This window comes from Pagrus pagrus (genome assembly GCF_965226575.1).
Source record: "Pagrus pagrus genome assembly, chromosome: 7".
NCBI lineage: Eukaryota > Metazoa > Chordata > Actinopteri > Spariformes > Sparidae > Pagrus > Pagrus pagrus.
This window is the reverse complement of record NC_140191.1, coordinates 33,223,326-33,245,255: the sequence shown is the minus strand read 5'-3', so window position 1 is coordinate 33,245,255 and position 21,930 is coordinate 33,223,326. Positions and strand designations below refer to the sequence as shown.

General features: G+C 39.2%; 1 protein-coding gene across 15 annotated transcripts in view; it reads left to right on the top strand.

Annotated features, from left to right (window-relative positions):
- The window catches only part of adgrb1a (adhesion G protein-coupled receptor B1a), a 157,975-nt gene that overhangs the window by 21,388 nt on the left and 114,657 nt on the right, over nucleotides 1-21,930 (top strand). The window lies entirely within an intron of this gene.

The window sequence follows — 21,930 nt, the reverse complement described above, 5'->3', positions numbered from 1 at the left end:
GTTTACCTGTAGCTGCTACTGCTAGTTTGACCCCGGATGTTGATAACAGACGAGCCCGGACTCAGAGGGGAATAGCACTAGCATATCGTAACAAAATATTGGTGAAATGAAGTAGTTTCATGGCAGATAATGCGTTATATAGAGGCTGTGTGTTGATGCCCTGTTACTCGCATTATATGGATATATCGGCGCTACACTGGATCTAATTTCGTCCGAACGACTTCAAATGACACCAAAGTTATCTGGGTGAGTAAATGACCATATGTTTTGCTAGAAATAAGGTCCGGTAGTTATCCTTTAAGTGGTACGTTGATGCTAATAAGAATAAAGCACATTATTTTCCTTTTGAAATGACCACCATAAATCACTCCAGATTTCATTGAGTATTTAGATTTTTGTCACTGTGAGCTTTTTAATTAATGCATTTTGCATAAAAAATTCCAGCTCTTCAAATCAGTCAAATCAGAACACACAGACTTCATACCCATACTTCCAGAATCAGTGTAGAAGCAGTATGTTACAGGATGTTTAGAATAAATGCTCATAAACACTTTATTTACACATTAAATCACATGAATTGTTAGAATGAAATATTAGGAATGTATCCTCTGGTCCTGGTTCATTGGAGCAGTTTGGCAGTGTGATTCTCTTGATAATTGCCCAATCAAAGACAGTGAGACATCTCAACCAGGTATTTCATACACAGCTACAATAATGTTAAATAGTTTTTTTGTTTGTTTGTTTTTTTAATCTAAAACATTGCCAGTCCCTGTGAACTTTTGAGGGTGTTTTAAGGTTGAACATGGAACAAAATCCCACCTCACTCAATCCCCAATGGAAAGAATAAAATAAATCAAATCAATAGAAGTGAAACAATCCATGAAAGTTAGCTTTTTTGGCACTAGAAATACATTTTTTTATATAATTAAGGCTCAGAATGTTCCATCAACATGGTTTATAATATCCCTTCAAAACTGACACTCCATTCATATACAAATACTGTATGAAAAACCCATACAACGCAATTTTGTGTTTAACTTTTCAGCCACACAAGTGGCTCCAGGGATGGTAATATTGGTTGATCGGCACGTCCACCATTTTGGTTATGAAAGACTTAATAACAACAAGATGGATTACCATGACATTTTCTGTAGACATTTATGGTTCCCAGACAGCAAATCTCAGTGACTTTGGTGATCAATGACTTTTTCTACACATGTATCATCAACAGGCATTGACATTTGTAATTTTGAGTGGAATGTCTCAACAACTATTTCATTGATTGTCATTTAATCTGGTCCATCTTCCCATCTGGATGGATTGTTACAACTTTGGTGACCCCTCAACTTTTCATCTAGCGCCATCATCAGGTCAAAATTTCACTTTGTACAAACTTTGGTTTATGACTGACTAAGACGCACATAAGCAAAACTAATAATCAGTGTTGGGTAAAAATGAAAATAAAAAATAAAAACCACTTTTGATTCCTTGCACATGTTGCTGCTCATATTGTCCAGAAGATGCATGTCTTCCTTTAAATTGACTCTACCAAAACGGAATTTCATATTCTACATCCCATAATCTGAAACTCTGCAATCTAATGACAAATGCAATATCCCATACACAGCTCTTTATTCATGTTATATTTGATTTTTAAGCAAAACAAAACAAAAAAATGAGTGGGTACAGAGGTACATACAGTCTAACAAGTTTGCAATCATGCATGCAATCTAAGGCTTCTTTTGTTTGTTTGTTTTTTGTTTTTTTGTAATTCATTTGCAATCAATATGGCTGAATTATTTGAAATATGGGACATGAAAGTAAACAGAAGTGGATTGTAGCTGACAGGTAGCAGCTGTGCAGTTTTTTGGCTGATCACCCAGGCACAATTACATTTCGCTATTATGTTCTTGTCCCTTTCACCCACAAATTCAAAATAATGTAGATACTTCCATGACATTAAGGCTGCCCTCTCTGCCATCTTGCTAGCTGCATTACACATGTCCTGCACACTGATATAACACAACAACACATCTGAATCCCTTCCAAGAATTAGGAGCAAACAGAAACAGCAGGAATGCATCAGGGATTTTCTTTCTTTCTTTTCTTTTTTAGCAACAAAAACAGGGAAATATGTTAAAATTCTTACGGTAATTGATTAATTAATTGATTGATTAATTATTGTTTTATCAATACAGTAATCTGAGTGCGCTACCCCCCAACCCTGCTAATAAAATTACCAGCAGCCTCAGCTTTACTTTTGGTTATTGCTTATAAACATGTTAGCATGCTAACATCCTACAACTAACATGCTAAACATCAGCGTGATAGCATTGTCATGTGCGCATGTAAGCATTCTGACATTAGCATTTAGCTCAAAACACTCAAAGCTGTTAGCATGACTGTAGACTAGTCATGTATTTATTTATTTTTTTAGTTTGTTTCATAAAACATACAAAGTACTCTGACATGCCAGAGAATGGTATGTGCAGGATAGCCTATAATAATTACTTCCAAAATTGGCAATATACTGTAAAGGAAAACCAGCCTGGGGTTAAGGTTACGGTGTTAGCTCAGGAGCTGACACTCCCAGCCACTACAAGAGTGAACAACTTAACATTTTGAAAATGTTCAAGGCAGTGACCTCGCTGCTCATGAAGTTTCTGACCTTTCCCAGCTCCACCTGTACTCTGTCAAAGCACTCACTTGAACTTAAGTCAGTGTGAAGCGAGTTGAGGAATTGTCCCTCTCCTTCCTTGAGGCTGTCCATCAATGGATGGCCTGTCTCAGGTCCCTTTCTATGCAGCCTGAGGGTTTATTAAACATTCATGCTTTAATTAAGCAATTTTACCGCTGCTACTTACCGGGTGATGATAAAAGCACTGCTCCAGGATGAGCACGGCGAGATGACAAATGTGTGTGTGCGTAGAAGTGTCTTGTGTGAGAGGCCATTAATTTCCTGCCATAAAGAAAAGTGTGAGGATTAGAGAAAAGACAAGTTGAACTTTTTTTACCTCCCTCATCAGTCATGTGTGACTGCAGGAGAATGGTCGGCGGCTGATGTTAGGATGCGATAGGGATTCCTCTGTTTTGTGACAGGCAGCTTGTCACTGCTCGCTGCTACTCTTTCTCCCTTTTCTCTATTTTACACTTCATCACACACTTTTTTTAGGAATCAGGGAGTCTTGGAGATTTGAAACCCTTTTCCCCCTCAGTAAAGGGCTCTATTATTGAGAGACTGTGGTGTGTCTTCGAAGGGTGAAATTGTGTGTGTGTGTGTGTGTGTGTGTGTGTGAGAGAGAGAGAGAGAGAGAGAGACAGAGAGAGTGTGTGTGAGAGACAGAGACAATAGAGAATTATAGTGTGTGTTAGTGTTGCCAGTCACCTTGACTGTGAGGACATTTAATGCCTGTCCCACTGTCTCACTGTCGTTCTTCAGATTTGATGACTTGGACAATGAAGATAAATTACTTGGAGCACACTGAAATGTTCGAGTTTACTGCTGCCGTGCGCCAGAGCTGGATGCAAAAATTGTGTGTGAGTGTGTTGTCGCATCTGCGTGCCTGTGTCCTTGTTAAGAGCAGGCGGTGGCTCTGCGGGACGGCTGTAAAGGCTGCTCTCCTTGGCGGTATCACCTGGAATGACACCCAGAGGTGACACACTGTCAGAACACTCACCCACGCAAGACATAGGACACACACACACAATAAACTGAGCGTATCTTGGCCAAAGGCTGCCAGGTCCAGGAAAAGAACTCATTAGAGCAGACATGTTCCATGTGCTCTTCTAACACACACACACACACACACACACACACACACAAACACACACACACACACACACACACAAGCAGAAAATATACACACACACGGTTTAACACACAGCCATCAGATGGGCTTCTTGAACACAATTTATGAATCCCTGTCTTAAGTTAAAGTCCATCTTAAATCACATTATGTATCATGCAGTTCTGGGTCTTGGCTGCTGTGGTTTTTCTTTTCTTGGAAATTCTCTAATAATTGGCCTATCATATGCTGTGAGACATCTCTCTGAGGGTACTCAGCTGCAACAGAGTTCAATAAGATTTTCTTCCATTTAAGCCATCAGCCAATGTCAGTTAGCAGTGTCAGACTCTAAACAGTGAACTGCTTCTTTTCAGGGTCACCTCGACAGACTGAAGCTAATGATAATTTCACATCATTTTTTACCATCTTTTTACCATCACTGTTTGCAACCTGGATTTATTAGCCCCAAGCATCCAATGTAAGGACTGTACAGAAGTCAGCTGCACAGTAGGTAGCTGGCAGAGTGTGCTGTGACAGTGTGTGTGTGTGTGTGTGTGTGTGTGTGTGTGTGTGTGTGTTAAGTCTGTCTTTGGTATGCCTACGATCAGCTTCTGACTGAGTATTAAACAAAAAAAAATGCTTAAAATGCTCAAAATGTAACATGACTTTAAGTCTAAACCTGCAAAAAAAACAGTAAACCCCATACACAAATGCAATTTAAAAAAAGGTGACTCGGTTTCTATGGTTTATGATAAAATAAGATTTATCTCATAATGGTTTTAAAGAGAATGTGCAGGTTGTTGAGAAAACATTACGATTTGTTGGTGCAATTACTCAGTAGGTGATTTGTTAATTATAACACCCCACACCGCTAAAGAACATTGTAGACCCAAGACAGACAAAACTGCAGGATTCTGAGTAGCAGACAGTCAAGCAAAGGTCCCAAACATAATAATTTCTAACCCGCGTCTTGATTGATTCGAGCGGGTGTGTTTGCTCAAAATATGCTCTGTGCCAACAAGTAGGGGTGCTTCTAATTACCGCTTTTAATAATCGCCATGGTCTCAGATATGATACATTCTGAATTTAAATGGCCCGTGGAAAGGATGAACATATCAGGTCCATTCTAAAAGTTCTGTTTTCACTGCCTACTTTTCTCCACCTGTTGTCTCTCGTCTGGTCTCTTGTCCATTTGTGTATCTGTCTGACTCAAATCACAGCACTAAATGCAATACACAGATTTGATTGACTGAGTATTGTCAAATGAGTAATTTAGAGAGTATGCATTGATCTGTGAATGCCGGTCTAGAAAATATGTGCCGGTTAAAATAGAAACACTTCAAACACGTCTAAATGTTGTAATTCGCAATAATGTATCAGTTATGTGTCTGAGTATAGATACGATGATGTCTGGGTCCGGACCTGGGATGCATTTTGGTTATTTTGCTTACATGAGGGATTGAGAGATTTTTGTAAAAAAAATACTTTCAAATAAGCAAGTCAGCTGAATGAGAATAAAAAAGATCTTTTTAGCCGCTGAATTTGAAGAGAAGACCCTCTCTCTTCCTCATTTGTTATTCATCACACACTCCCCTCTCCTTCTTATGTGCCTGCATTGAGCCATTATGTTTTAGATGAGTGCACATTTGTTGCTCAAGTTAACAAATGTTCAGGTCACGCGAGTATGTCTTTTTGTCCACTTGCATCTTTCTACCGTCTTTGTAAGTAATTGCACTGCATCTAAATATAAGGCCAAAGTTTTGGCACATTGAAAATGTTGGAAAATAATTTTGAATCATTGAAATTTGGCTGTTACTTGTTGAGGTATCTCAGCTTGTTGGATGATCTTGTTATTACCCCTTTTGGTAATTAGAAATACAGTATATATACAGTATATATGTGTTTTATTCATTGCTTACAGGTTATTGTAAATTAAGTTTAAAAACCAAACATCCATCAACCCTAACCTTGGTTTTTCTGAGGGCCTTTTGGAAAATGTAGGAAATCACAAAGATTTTAGCTGGCGCCCCCTTGCATCACAGTCAATTTCACAATCAATTTTCATACACTCACAGAAACTGCATGTATGTATTCAAGATTTTATTTCTTTTAAGTCAAAAATATCACACCAAATAAAAACTGAAAAAAGAAACAAGTGATAAATGAAAAATACAATATAAATAAGGCATTGCACAAACATATTAAATAATATTCTATTTACATACAAAATAAAAACAGTAAACACGAAAACAAATGAAATAAAATGAATTAAAAATACAATAAAAAGGTATTGCACAAACTAATTAAAGAATATTGTCAATGCTGTGCTGAGGTATATATATATATATATATATATATACATACATATACAGTATATATATATATATATATATCGTCCGAAGTAAGCTAACAAGTTAACACTCTGCTCCAACAATGGTAACTACGAGCATTAAACTATTCATTTCATTCACTTCATCACATTGACATTACTGTACCTCTTTCTTTTTCACGTTTTTCTTCCTCTTCTTTCCTTCTTTTCCTTCCCTGGGCGCCGGATGGTTTCAGTCTTTTGGACATAGTGATTCCGCTACAGTATCAATAAATGTCTCTCTTGGTCTTTGGGTCACGGTCCGGTCAGATTCAGGCAACTCGCCTCTTGACCCCGCCCCCCACCCTCACAGAGGGCAGGTACAGTGCAATGAGCCAGCCAGGAACCCAGAAAAAAGGCCTCTCCATGATTTAATAGGCTTTGCTATGAAGTTATGTTGCTGTGGGCTTATATAATATTATACATTATACAGTTATATATTAAACTTTTCTACACGATACGAGGTGTGTTGTTAAGGTGCGTTCACACCGGACCTTTTATTTTTGTCGCTGTCGCTCGTGTCGCTCCAAAAAAGTCGCTCTGTTGCTCAGCTGCAGTCGCTCGTTGGCACATTTCAACAGATCGCTCTGATAACGTCATTCAAGCGATTCCAGTGAATTTCACGTCGCTCGGAGGCGCTCATTTCTTTCCATTTTCAACGGTATACACGGCTGACAACGGCCCAGTTTGAAGAGCTGTTGGCGAGAATCAGGAGGCAGGATTGCCCGGTTGGACACCAACTACAGGCGCTCCATCCCAGCTGAGGAGCGCCTGGCCATTTGTCTCCGGTGTGTGTGTGTGTGTGTCAACGTAAAGCCGGCTTTGCTCTTCCAGACCGGTGGAGTTGTATTACGTTTCCATGGTTTCAGTAGTTGTCATAGTTACACATAGATTACGGCAGCCAGTCAGCGCTGAGAGACAAGCAACTGACGGCCAGAGACTTGGGGTTTCTCATCTCGAGCAACAGAGCGATTCAGCGTTTTTTCACTCCGTCGCTCGGACGCTGTCGCTCAGAGCCCCAGCGACATTTTGCCTGAGTGATTAACCGCTCAGTCGCTCGTTTGCATTGACTTAATATGTAAACTTGTCGCCAGCGACAAAAATAAAAGGTCCGGTGTGAGCGCACCTTTAGTCTTTTGTCATTCTTATTGGTGAGCTGCACCAGCATGAGGCTAAGCCTGGTATTCATTTGTATTCACGTTGTCCACAGGCGATGAACAAACAGATGCGAAACAAACGCTGTCGGTCAGTGTGTTTTTGAATATTCAGCTTTTCTGCACTTTTCAGTTTTTCTACACTTTTGTGTCTGTGACTTCTCTGACACCAGTCATAGCTGCTGGTCAACAGACTGCCAAGAGCTACACACCTAAGAATATTTTAAAAGCCTGATGATGCACTGCCAATGCATGATTTGAAGCAATGGTTTGTAGCTTCCAGTGGGAATTCTCAAAGTGATGATTAGAATTGTTGTGGTAGAAAACTTGATGAATTTACATGTGATGAATCCAGATTACTTTAGTGAAGCTCTGACCTCAAATCTTGGACCACCAAAGTTTTTAAATATCAAATAATATTTAAACATGCTCTGGATGATTGGCCAAGAAATGCTCATTCTCATCAGAACATTGACCAAATGTCATCTGTAGCTTATCATGCAGCTTATTATGACCCATATTTATGTTTATCGTAAGGCTATGACTTCTCTTGGCCAAAGTAACTATTAAGAAAGAAAAGGGGGAAGTCAGGTGAAGTAGTATAAATAGGCGATTAATTCTGCAAAGAGAGGAGGTCGGGGTGGACATTAGGGTTAAACAATCACAGGACTTCCATCCAGGAGACAACTGTTTGCGTCCAGTATGAAACAAAAGTCAACGATGAGTTATTTGAACTTACTATTGTAGTTAAGTCACGTACATAGCCAAACTTAAGTTATGTATTTAAGGTACAAGAATAACAAATTTATTTTTACCCAAACCATGATCTGGTTTTCTTGTCTAAACTTAATCAACTGCAAGTGTACAATGCTGGTGTGTTGCGACAGTCATGTTGTTTTGGGGGTCACAGGTAATTGGCCTTTTCAGTTGATTGTGTTTCACACATCCTCACACACAATGTTCTCTGTGAATATTCATGATTCCCAGAGGAAAATTATATTCACTTTCTTTGAGCATACTCAACAGATCGAAATTGTTATTTTCCAGTACATAGATTTTTTTTTATTACAAAACACCTGCAAATCGGCAAAATATTCATCTGCAGCTGAACTTTATCTTTGGTGCTAATTAGCTAAAGGCAGCATGCTAACATGCCAAACTATGATAGTTTAAATGGCAAGCCTACTTGCTTAACATCAGCATGTTAGCATTGTCATTGTGGGAATGTTAGCATGCTGATGCATTTAGCTCAAAACACCACTCTGCCGAGGTTCTGCCTCACAGAGATAGTAGCATGGCTGTAGTCTCTATGTATAAAAGCAACAAAATGTAACTTCCTGGCGAAAGATAGCTGATTGTTGAGTCTCATCCCCAGGTCGCCAAATACTGACACTTTAGGCTGACATCTGACGCGAGCCTCGAGTCCAAAGCGTCAGTATCCAAAAGTCCCTGGCTGAGATCAGACCTGGAATGCTGTGGTTATGTGGTACGAGTCTTAATCACTTCCACTAATTATTAATTTGACCTCAAACAGAGCCATGCCTCTGTAATACTAGTCAAACTTAATTACAAATAACAGGAGAACATAATCATTATAAAGAATGTTCTGCATGTATCTCAACTCTCTTTGTTTAATGCAATGAGTTTGTAATCAACTTTTAGGAGCCGCTGATCTTTACTTCTTAGTTTAGATTGATTTATTTACTCTCATTTATTTCTCATCAAAGCATCACAACATGATTAGGGTGTGCATTTTCACAGTTTCTCATTTATGTGCTTGATAGACTTCTTATCTTTTCTTTGCTTTCATATCCGCTAAAAATTATATTGCTCAATCTAATCTCAAACGAAATTTACAATTAATTATTTTCGGGCATTCCAGAGAACACACTCTTCTACTGCAGCTCAGACGCCCAGAGGCTCAAGTGAGAGTAAATCTTTTCAGTCTGCTTCAGCTAAATCAAATTCTCTCCCCCCTCGAGATTTTAGCTCTTCTCTCAGTGAAGTGTGGCAGAAAGATCACTAATGAATTATCTTTATCTGTGGTGTTAGCACTGTGTTGTGCTAATGCTTTTGCTTTCAATTTCAGAGATGAATGTGGTTTTAATGCTTTGATAGTTTGATTGTTGAAGGTTAAAAACTATCCTTGGATGCAGCTCTGTGGCTGCTGACATCAGCCAAAATCCATCATCTGTACTCAGTAGAGGAGGTCAATACAAAGGAGGATGAATTGTATGAGCTGAATACTGGGAGCTTCTTAAGGCAAAAACCACTCAAAGTACAATTCTGGTATAGGAAAGCATTTATTCACATTATTCTAATATTAAGGCTAACCCTCCTAAAAAATAGTGTGCTTCCAAGTTTGTGTTTTTGAGCTTTATGTTGCAACATGACAATGTCAAAGTGCATAAAGCCAGCTCCATAAAGAAATGGCTCATGACCTCAACCCCATCCAACACCTTTGAGGTAATCACCCGCTAATTCTCTTGTGGGTGAATGTGAGTGGGTGAGATTCTGGTGGAAATCCTATAATCAGAAAATAGAGGCTTTGATAGAAGCTCATCCATTTTTATTGCTTTGGACATTGTAGTAGCAGTCACATTGTATTGTATCTCCCCTAACTTGAAAAAAAATATGTTTTTTGAGACTTTTGTAGCCTCACTCATTGTGGTTGGACAAGCCTGCAGATATTTGCCAGGCGTCTTTTTTTATAGACTGTACAACAGATGATTGACAGTTCCTCACTAAAACATCCAATTTCAACATGTCCCACACCTAACTGGATAAACACAACCTCTGTTCGCTCAACCCAGCCGCTATACTCCATCCCCCGATTTCCTCCTTTGCTGCCATAATAATTACTATGGCCTCTTGGGGGTGCAGCCTACCAACGAACGTCAATATGGGTCATAATAAGCTGCTTTCACAGTCGACCTATGGTTGTTTTACTGATGAGGACTGCCTGGTTTATTTGGTCATCATCACGAAAACTTCTGGGAGAGAGTCAGAGAGTGAGGAAGGACATCTTAAAATCCAGTAGATGGTAGTGAAGTTCAATAGTGACAAAACATAGCCAACTGTAAGAATAAGCATAAAACATATCATAATCCACATTCACAGGTGCCAGTAATCCACTGGGGTAGTCCACACATTTAGCTGCTCAAACTTCATACAGAAAGCAGTTTTTATGAAGCACTTGGGGAAAATGGTTTTCATGGGAGAAGATCTTATCATAGAAAAGTGGACTGTTGGCCTCGGCAAAGATTTGCTCTCTAGATTCATTTAACCTTCTTTATTAATACAGTGTAGGTTTGTGCTCTTTTACAACAACAAGGTCCTGTTAACACTTACACTAAGAAAGAAAATAACTAAGAACAGAACTAATAAATAAGTACAGGTGGGCCCATTAGTAGAACAGATCACAAGGCAATAAGTACAGCACAGGCTCAATCAAATCAGTCACATGCAAGCCTGTAACACCAGAGTTTAATACGTTACTGAAGGAGTTGAACAGGTTTTGAGTGGAAGAGTCAAACCATTATCTAAAAATTCTTTATTATGGCAATGGTCGAGATCATTTCTTTTCATTACTGTAACTTAGAGAAGTATTTCACTGCTAAAAAGAAGGCCCTACTTGCCCTTGCCCTTAATGCGACTTAAGTGGTGCTTGGTTTTGGCTCGGAGTCCGTTTTATAACAGGAAACAGTAAGGCAACCAATTGGCTGATAACACACAACATTGCCCTACAGCTAAACAGTGCACTAAAATATTCCTCTGAAAACATTTTTAGGTAAAAATAGGCAGTGTGGTAACATAATCTTGGTTTATAGTTTATCAGCACTGCCTAGTTTGGGCACAGATTGGTGATACGCAACTCACTCTATCCGAGAGAGAGAAAGAGAGAGGGATGTATAGTCGGAACTCTCGCGAGTTCCGACTATACTCTTTGTGTCTGTGGATGCATGCGTACAAAATGCAGAACGAATTAAAATTAAAAGTGCTTCAGTGCTTCTCGGGGTCTAGGGCTGTGCTGATCAACAATTCAAGAGGGAGTGCAGACAAAATAGAGCTCTACTTTTGTGTGTTGTCTACAACCCATTAACTTGTTGGTTAAATCATGTTTTTATAATCTCATCACACTTAGGTGTCCATGTTCAACATTTCCCATCAGAGAAAATGATCTCTTCATGTTTGGGATTTTGGTTATGGGTTTTCATTGCGACTTCAAGGCCTTAGTCATAGGTGTCTGTTATTGCAGCTGATGAAAACTTTCTCTTGGATCTGTTGACTTTTACTGTCTGATGCCAAAATCTAAAGTGTTGATTCCCTGCCACATAACTGACAGAGAGGATTCTGTGCTTGCTTTTCATTTTCTATTTTGTTGCATTTTATTCCATCCACTGAAAACAAGATAATGGTTTATTTGAAGAATGAAAACTGAAATGGAATACAAACACTCAAAAGGCCATCTTAGATGTGCTCAGTGTTCTGAGCCATGACTCGAGTTTTCATTTTGTTTGTGGCAGACAGTGCTTTGCAAGTACATAATTTTTGCATTTTTATACATAAAAACTCAAATTCAGGAGCCCTTCTGTCAGCTGGGCCATTCCAAAATTGGAGGACATTTTATGTCCCACCCATGAAATTTCAAAAATCATGCAGTTGTTGTGTAACTTTTACTTGTCCAGAGACCAACTCTAAATAAACTGGGAGAAAAAATAATTTGAAAATATTTTTTAAAATACCAAATAAGTCTGGAGTACCCCCTAATATGCTATTTTTCTCTTGTCCTACACCCTTGGTGACCAAATCGAACTCCAATAAAAACCTCCTAAAAGGTAGAAAATTCATTTCCATCCAATGTAGTGGGTCCCATGTTGCACTAGAGCCTTAAGTAATCCTTCATCTGTTTTAAATGCTTTTTTAATAACAGGCAAATGTCTTTGCTGCTCCTGCTGCTGTCAGCAGAATAACAGTTTATGACAGACACAGACAGGAGGGCTCTAGAGCTTCTATAGACACACACCTCTGATTTAAAACTGGTCAATCACCATTTGTGTTTCTGAGAGTCTCCTCTAATATCCCACTCATTTCATACATTTTAGAGGCTTATGTTCAGTGCCATCACAGGTTCTGCTGTGGTACAATCTGGCAGAAGACTTGTTGCAGATATTACATCCCTCACAAATAAAAGAAAATGTTCCACATGCAGAGAATACAAAGCTTTTCGTTGGTTTCAGATTCTGAGGTGTGAAATCTCGCCAAATTTTTCACACACCAGCCTCCAATACATACTAAAAAAGACTTGCATAAAGATAGATTAAGTGTTTCCAGCTTTTTCTTTATGCCACTTTTGATAGAGTGGGCTGTTTTTTTGTTATTTTTATTCAACACAGGTGACATTTAAAAAAACAGCTTTACACCTGTTCCCAACTAATGAAGATGTAAATCTTTAAAAACAGGTCACCTTATACATTTTCAGTAATTTCTTAGAACAGCTCAGCAGTGTTGTATAAAATGTCACTTAAACAGGAGAAAATAGAAGTTTGTTGAGAACTATTTTCAGCCCCAAGTGAAGACAATTTTGGTGGGATAATGAGTATTTATGGGTTCAGGATGGTGAACATTAGAGCCATATCATTTAACATCTGATTTGAAAACAATGTGCTACTATAATAGCCTCCACTCCTCTGGTTTCAGTCTTTCCACCGAATGCAACCAGGTAGCAGGGATTGTTCCCACGCCCCCATTCTTCCACGCCACACTGATAAAACCATTTCTTGACCTGACTTGTGCAGAGGGGCATTATCATTTTCAACCCCATCACTGAAGGGGGCATCTTAAAAAATAAAAATGAATTTATAGGCCAGATAAGCAGGGCATAAACATTTTAAGAATATATAACTATTCCTGTGGATTCCTCTCACGCACTTTTCCATAGCCACTTTTGGCCATGAAAGGTCAAACCATGCTGTGCTGATTTGCGTTTCCACTACCAGTTTAAGCGCACCAATCATTACCAAATTGCATCTGAGATGGATCATCCCTGGAGTGGGGCAAAAGCATGCACTTGTGTGTTGTGATGGTCGTGTTTGTGTAGGACACCCTCTTTGTGCTTTCAGACCTCTGCAGTTTTTTACTGTTTCATCAAGCTCACCTTCAGCTGTCTCAGGAGTCGTGTTAAATTACTGCAGGTATAAAACCAAACATTTCCTGATTTTGCCCCCTCATAGTAAAAGCTTTTCAACAACTAAATAACGGGGGACTTTTATCTAAAATAATTTAAAGGAAATGAAACATGTTTATCACCAAGTTATCAGAGCTTTGTTAGCAGTGATTCTCCACTCCTTTGCCCACCACACAAGACAAGCACATGGTTAGTTGAGGCAATCCTTCAAGCTGTTAGCCCTGTTGTTGTGGAAATACAAGCCTCTGCTACACAGGGCTGTCCGAGTCCAAGTCAAGCTAGCCATCTCATGTATGGAAAAGGCCCATAGGTTATCTGAACTTATCTCATCTGACATTACTCTTTCTATGAGAGACTGTTGTGTGAGTACAGAATCCAGAAAAAGTAGAGGGTTGGGGGCATGTTTCCCTGGGAATAATTTGAAAATAACCTTTAAAATACATATTTCTACATATTTCTACACTCCTCTTGACTTCCGAAATGGTGTAAAACTCAAACAACACCAGTAAAACCATAACTCATTGTGTCTCAAAATACATTTAAACATGAAAGGGAATTCATTGATTAAAAATATTGTTCAATCCATCCCCAAATACTGTTAGTATTTATTGTAACAACCTTCAACAGAGCATATCAATCAACAGTATAAATATAAATCAACAAATACAATGTGAACAATGATGATCAACAATACAATTAGTCGTACAAATAAATGTCTCTTGAAGTTCCCACCTCAGGAGTTTTGTATATCCACTGGGCCTTCCTATTTGTTAGACACCTGGCATCTTTTCTTTGCTGCAAATTCTTTGTCAGTGAGACGTGTCCTGTGAGAGGTTTTGTTGTTCTTCATTACAGAGAACAGCTGCTCGCACGGGTATGTGCTACCAAACATGCCGAGCATCAGAGCTCAGACATACTGGGCCTTATTTAAATGATCTATGGCGCCTGGTCTGAAGTGCAAGATGTAAGTGTGTTTAGGCCGTGTCCAACTCCCTTTTGCAAGTTAAACGGCGAATAATCTGGGTGCCAAGTGAGGGGCATCGCGCAAAGGGGCTGTATTTAGACTCTTTTTGCACCAGGCATAAGATAGAGCCCACTGTATCTGTGGGATGAAATGGGAGAACTGGCCTGCCTCAACAGAATCGTACCTAACCTCCAGGCTTTTACATTAGAGTTCTATCAGTTCCATCTGCATGTTCACACCATTGAAAACAGATTACTGAAAAGTTTCAAATGTAATTTCTTGCTCTTTAAGTCGCAAACTATCTTGTAAACTCAATGAAGTGATCTTCTTTATGATTGTTTGACTGGATGGAAAGTGGGATTAGATTTTGCAATTTGGTTTGGAAGACTTTTACTGCATCATAATAATCTGTGATCATAGATGAAGATTGAGCATATTGAGATGGTTTGTTAGGTCACACAAAAAAAAAAAACAAGTCAAACAGCCACCTCTCATCTCTAAAAGATTGTATTCTGCATCTGATCTCAGTGACTGTCACATCACCTTTGGGGATTTACCACTTTTGCCTTTGATGAGTCACACCATGCCACACTGATTTGTTTTTCCATTACCAGATTTACTGCGCCAAGTTGAGTTGAGGAAGAGCAAAGCGCTTTGCCCCGCCTCCAAGGGGGCTGTGGAGAGGTCGCGCGACTGCAGACAGAGAGGCTTTTTTAAAAGTCTCAGTGTGTTCAGCGCTCAGGACATTTGTAGCTTAGTGAATGACTTCAGTTTCCCTCATATGACTATTTTATCATGTTTGCTTTTAGTTGTTTCAGGAGTCGTGTAATGTTACTGCTGGTGAAAACCCAACATTTCCTTATTTTGCTGCTTCATAATAAAAGCTTTTAAATGACTAAATAATGGAAGATTTTTATTGTGAAGGAAATGAAATGTGTTTAACACCGAATTAGCAGCGCTCTGTTCAAGATAAGCACATTGTTAGTTAAAGACACAATGTCAAGCAGGTTGTAATAGAAACGACATGCCAAGTCAAAACAAGTACAGCTGTATGTGTATGGAAAAGCCTAATTTAACCACCTCCCATTAAGTCATGGACATGTTTTTGTTTGTTTGTTTGTTTGTTTGTTTGTATGTTAACTGTCAGATCATTCTATCTTTATTTCAGTCATGGCATTAACACTACAGTAATATTTGAATTCTATTTTTTCTCTTTCCTCCTGTAGTACCACCACTGATGCTGCCAAATCAGTTATTGTTTTTGTCTGCTGATTTCTGACTGCAGTGCTTTATTTTAACAGAATGCAGTGTTTCTTTTTTCTTGTTTTTTCGCATTTTTTTTTAATTAAACTTATTTAGCAATTTAAAGCTTTAAAAAAAGGAGATAATCAAACATGCATCTGGTCACGAACAGGTGGCATTCATCAAGTTGAAATGAACAATGGAGAAGTTTACTTGGAACACTGAAATGATGGAAAAAGAGAGGTTTAGGATTTCACTGCTTTGGTGAGTCCACATCTGTGAACTCACAGATGTGTCTGCCAAAGTGGAGGTGGGTGCTCTGAACTTTTGTCTGCATTAATCTACAGCTGCATGTACATCACCCACAGTGACCTGCAAGGCTCTTCCTTCATGGCCCGACCCCCAGCAGCCCCCTGCCACCTCCTCATCCATCCCTCTCTCTGTTTCTCTCACTCTGTGTCTCTGTCTCTGAGTCACAATGCAGTCACCATCCCACACTGTGTGGGGAGACAAGGGCTTCTGATGTATGAGAGTGTTATAAAGCGTGGGAAGAGTAAACCGCATTGCTCAGAGATCTCTGTGCGTGTGTGCGTGCACACTTACATCTGTTTGTATGTGTGCCAGTGGATCCGAGGCTTACAGGTGAGTGATCCCTGGACGCCTCTGAACATATTTCATATACTGTAGCATGCCGTATGGGTTTTAAATGGAGCAGTTAAATGGGTTCCCAAAGTAACTCGGAGAAACAGTGAGAAGAAAAACAATGACGCATTCATCATCTGTGGAGTGAATGAAGAACCTGGAGAGAGAGCTAAGGACACACCAAAGCACAGCGGGGGCGATTTTCAGTCTTAATGGCCATGTGGGGGAAGGTTGAGGAGGTGGGGATCCACTCAAGTCCATGGAGGAAATAGACATAGAGACTCAGGCAGTTCCCATAGGAACACTTTAGTCTGATGCTCAGCGCATTGGCGGCACTAGGAGGAAGACAACCTGTAAACAACATCCAGCTGAAGTGAAAGTACTTCTCAGCAGCTCTTTAACTGCTGTAGAAATCAACACAGACACAAAAACAAGGCTGAATTTGAAGAATTGGCTGGCAGAGACTTCCAAAATAATTACACTGAGTTGTTTGACAAGAAAACAAACACGTGCAGCAGTGCGGCCGCACTCACAGTCTTTCTCTGAGCATGCAGGCTTTATCAGCAGTCCTCTCTGCCAAAGATGGATGTGTGTTGAGAAGGACAAAAACCAGAATAAAGCCTTAGCACGGTGAGCTGTCAGTCATGCTGGAGAAAAGTAAGAAAAGCATCTGATCCCTGTGGTGAAAGACCTTTTGAGCCTTTTCTTATCGTTCCCTCTGAAATGGGGCATCCATCTTCGGAATTGAAATGTCTGGTTGGCTGACCTGCACCTGAAACCAAAGAGTGGCCCACATGATATGTATTTATAGACAACAGGTTTGGGCAGAGAGTTTCAGGGATGCTGCTGCTGTGAAAGGTGAGGGGTGTAATGGTTTGTGCTCCTCAGCTGATAGGGTTAAAGAGATGGCATAGCATTTCGCTGAATCAAGAATCATCTTGAGTATGTGGGATTAATAGTCAGATTTGTGAGTGGATTACTATTGTTTTTTGTTCGTTTTTCTGTTTATTATATTTTCACAACATGGATTTGACTCATGAGCTGTAATACAGCCCCTTTGAGGCACTTTCAATGAAATGTGCTGGCAGTTTGACATGTCAGTCTCATATTTAAGTAGCCGTCTGAGTCACATTTCTGTAAAATTCAAAACAGCAATCTGACTAATTTGGACCTCGGAACATTTCTTTCACCACCACTCAACTCTGAATTGAATGCCATCATTTTAAGACAAAGACTACAGCAGCAGGGGGGGTTGCACAGGCACATATGCAGAATTTTTGCATGTCTTGTTCTGCCTGTTTTAGAGCCTTGTAATACAGAATTAATTCTTTTTTTTTAAATTATTTGATTTATTTCTTATGCATGATAAACTATCAGAAACCATCAGGCTCCAAAGTTTTTCAGATTCCATTCATGTGTTCAGCTTACAGTATGAAAATCCAGCAAAACACCTACAGATAGGGGTTTCAACTGTGTACCCATGTCCAACATGCAGTGTGGTGTCTATGGCCGTCATATTTAGGTCTATTTGTAAGGATAGCCTGCCTGTTTTTTTTTTTTTTTTACCCATTTACCATTAGTCTTGCGGCTCCTTCATCATCAGTAGTATAGACAGACAATATCAGCATAACAGCCCGAGTATAAACTTTGCTAGGAAAGCAAGAGAACCCCGTTAGCTTGCTAACCTTACATTGTTGTTGCTGATGTGTGCATGACAGTCCTACATTTTGATGTATTTCAATGCTGCAGTTGCCCATCTGATAGCATATGACACCCAAAATGTAACTAATGTCCAGCAGTGAAGCAGTGTACACTGCTTACATCGGTCACAAAGCAGTGTTCTTTTCAACTTGATGACTTGATTGCATGAAGTTGTGAACAAATTGCCAGCGTCCATATTTTTCTACCTCCAACAGATGAATGGCAAATGGCATTGTGATAATACCAGTATTGCCACAGTAACACAGGAGAACACATGGGAAAATGCCATGTTGGAAATGTTCGGTCATAACATAAACACCATCAAAGTCAACTGATGACATATGAGGGTCTTAAATTCCCATTTCATCAGGAGAGATTTCAACACCTACCCCTTGTAACTCTGTTCTGAGGGGCAAGGGGTTCGCTCCAAAAATAAGATGTAGGGGTAAGACTTGGAAATGGGATTGTGCTTTATCTTCAGTGTACATCAGTAGCCTTCTTGAGCAGATCTTGGCAAGCTTTGTCATTCGTTTGTAAGCATGCCAAAACACAGAAATCAAACATTACAACCTAATGTCTAAATTTTTATAATATAGAAAGCAGAATTAATTGGATCTAAAACATGACATTTTTTGCTACCGCTACCAGCCTTTCTACTGTCCATAGCAAAAAGCAGCCGTAAGAATCTCAATTTGACTCTCCATCGAGTGAATACCTGTCCATGCACTCTCGTTTTACCTCTTCTTTTATCACTCTCCCTCTTCACCTTCTTTACCTCCTCCATCAGTGTTTTTTCTTTTTTGCTTTTGCAATGTAGGATGTCTTGACCTGGCAAAACAATGCCTTCTCCTGTTAAGTGTGCTCTCTTTGTGCCGTTAGTTAACCTTTGTTTTACTGGGATAAGTCCAACCCAATGGCAGACCGAATAGCAAAGTGAAAGCAAAGTTAAGGAACCTGGAATATGTGGATGATGTCATTTTTCTATTTACTTCAGGACTTCAGGACTTTACTTTCCACTCATCCTTGTGACCAGCAGTGTCACCACTCCCTCCCAGGTGCAAAATGTTGTCAAACCATTGAGTTGTCTCTTGCTTTGAAGTCCAGTCATGTCTGAGTAGAATCTTTACAGGTCATTTAGATAATGGACACCTATGTTTGACAGCCCACATGCCATTACTTCTACATGTTGATGACAACACTGTTGCATATTCCATGCCTGAGGCTTATATGTGTTGATATTCAGCCCATGTTTCTCCCTGATTTTAGCTAGTCATTGTCTATGATTTTATTTGAATGTCTGACCAGAGAAATCATTCCAGTGTGGTGGGAGGACTTGTGTAAAACCTGCAATGAAAGCTGCCTCATCCTGCCCAAAGGAACTGTTAACCTGCCTAAAAGAATTTCAGCTTTCAATGGAGAGATTTAATGTCCCATGATGCTCTAAATGCCGTTTCACAAGCTTTTCTTTTCTCCCTGGCAAGAATAAAATAGTCGAGGAAACAGAGTGAGAACTTGTCATCTTTTTATGTGTTGTCTGGAGCATTTCCACTTCCTGTTAGACAGGAGAAGAACATATTTGACAAGTGCTGTTGATTGGACAATGCATCTTATTGACAGGTCATATTTCCAGAGTTCTGGGCTTTGATCCTGTTGGTTATAATGACATTGTTGTGCTAACGTTCACTAGTCAATGATGCCCGGATGCCAGACAGTTGAGTCAGGGTGGGTCACACACTGTTAACACAAAAAGCCTTGAGCAAAAACAGTATACTTGGTAGGAAGAAGGGAAACATGACAGGAAAGGGGAACATAACATGTCAAAGGAGACATAAAGAGAGGGAGAGAGAGAAAGGGATGAAATGAAGAGGAAAATAAGTACAAGTGAAGTATCAAAAAGGTATGAAGGGTATCAAGGCAGGGAGGAGTTCAGGCTGTTTGCTCTTATTTTTTATTATTATGTCTAAATATTTTGACTGTTACTACAGCGGTACCATTAGTTTAGCTAATACACCTGAGCACCTGATTATTGTCTAAGGTTATGAAATTTACTAAACAGAAACCAGTGTCATTTGTGATTTGAAATATTAGCTAATACTGTATGTATTTCTAGCCAAAAAATGTATAGAGTAATCAGGAGCCTGTGCCTCAAAGCTATTATTTAAGTTAGTCATTGAATCAATTTCTGCACTTTGAGCTTTTTAATATTTTCAAAAATGTAATCGGGGCCGAACACTTCCTCTGGATGAAATTGCAAAATGTACCCATTATTTTGTCATGCTACCATAGTCAGACAAATGTATAAAACCATCTGTTAAAAGGCACCAGAATACAGGAAATAGGGATGTTAATGATTAATCATTAATCAATTAGCCTAATCGCCATTAAGAATTTAACAAATTCAAGATATATCAATCGTCAAACAGAGATGAGCACAAATTCAACTAACCAATGATCGATTGTTTTAAGGAAGCTGACTATTGATTAAAGAAATCGCTTAAAATATGCATTACTACCAGGAAATGATGTAAAATTCTCTAGTGGACTGCACCATTTTATATGCTTTCTATGCCCATAGTGCAGCCCTACTACAATGTTACCATAGGCAACAGAAATAAAGGACAAAATTGTACATTTTCACTAAAATCCGATTTGTAAAAAAATACCCTTACTCTCATGGGTTTAAACGGAATGTGTTTTAGTCCTCATCTGGTAATAGTCACCCCCCCCCCCCAAAAAAAGAGCACTGTTTATGCCTGTTTGAGTAACATTTGCTAAAAAACAAACGTGTCCAGCTGTTTAGAAATGAAACCTTTATATTTGTAACTTTTTATAAATTAACATCTTCAGCTAGACCCGATCGGTTTTGGGCTGAGAGCCACAGACAGGGTAGGGACGTAGAAAGTATTGAGCAACAGACTGACACATTGTTAGATTTGTTTTTTTTATGGGATTTGTTGACAAAAAAAACCCCAAAAATGTTGCCGCTTTAATCTAGAGGAATTGGTACATGTTAAATGTGTACATTTAGCTTCTCTAGTGAACTGAAGGTGAATCAGACAATCAGGTGTGACAGAGGTTACTTCCTGAGGCAGAATTGCTGCATGATGTGTTGGTGACTGCTTGCTTAATGTCACCAATAACCTGACAGGGGAGCTGATTGGGTGCTGGGTGCTCCACTGCAGGTTCACCCACAGGTTAAGCTTCCCGCTCTACAGGAAGTGACTGATCGATGGGATGCAATTGTGTTGAGGTGCTTCAGTCACTTTTTTTTATTTATTTATATATTTATTTATATACTAATCTAGAACGCAGAGTAGAACATGCAGGAAGCACATTAAATGCACATATAGTGTGCAATAAAAAGACGAGTATTTTAATAATATAATGTCAATTATTAAGCATAATCATTTAACAGGTATATGTATTATAATACTTAAACTGGCCATACTTTTCTCACTGCAGCCAGTCAGAGCAGAATATAATTCTGTTTAATTCAACAGCAAATTTTCTCAGAGAAATATGACATAGTGAATATCATCTGTCACTGCTGAAAATACATTTAAAAAAAAATGATGTATATATATATATGTATATATGTATATTTACATATGAGCATTTCCATTGATGTACAATTCCAGCATTCTGTTCTGTTAAGCATAAGCCTATAATTTTTTTTCTTTTTTCATTTCCCCCTCTCCTCTTATCTGTCCTAACATTTCTCCCTCTTTCTGTTCCTGTCTCCCTTCATCTCCCTCCTCTGCCCCCCACCCCATCCCCACTCTCTTTCACCGCCTGTTATCTCCACCGTGCAGTTGACTGCTTCTGTCCTCTGGGTGTCAGCACTCGCCTTATCCTTCATTCAGCCATTCGGCTTTGTGTGAACCAAT